Here is a 386-nt window from a genome sequence, read left to right as displayed (position 1 = left end):
GCTAGGCGTCCGTGCTGGGGGTGGCACCTGGGCGGAGCTAGGCAGCCACGCCTCAGCAAAGGAGGCACTGATTGGTTGGCCAGGTGCGCCTGCGGGGTGCGGCACTTGGGCAGAACTAGGCAGCCACGCCTCAGCAACAGAGGCACTGATTGGTCAGGCGCGCCTGCTGGGGGCAGCATCTGGGCGGAGCTACGTAGCCACGCCTCAGCAAAAGAGGCACTGATGGGTTGGCTAGGTGCGCGGGTGCTGGTGGAGGGACCGGGGCGGAGCTAGGCAGCCACGCCTCACCAAGAGAGGCATTGATTGGTTGGCGAGGCGCAGGTGCTGGGGGCGGCACATGGGCGGAGCTAGGCAGCCACGCCTCAGCAACAGAGGCACTGATTGGT

The sequence above is a fragment of the Suricata suricatta genome, chromosome X, assembly GCF_006229205.1.
Source record: "Suricata suricatta isolate VVHF042 chromosome X, meerkat_22Aug2017_6uvM2_HiC, whole genome shotgun sequence".
NCBI lineage: Eukaryota > Metazoa > Chordata > Mammalia > Carnivora > Herpestidae > Suricata > Suricata suricatta.
This window is presented reverse-complemented; position numbering follows the sequence as displayed.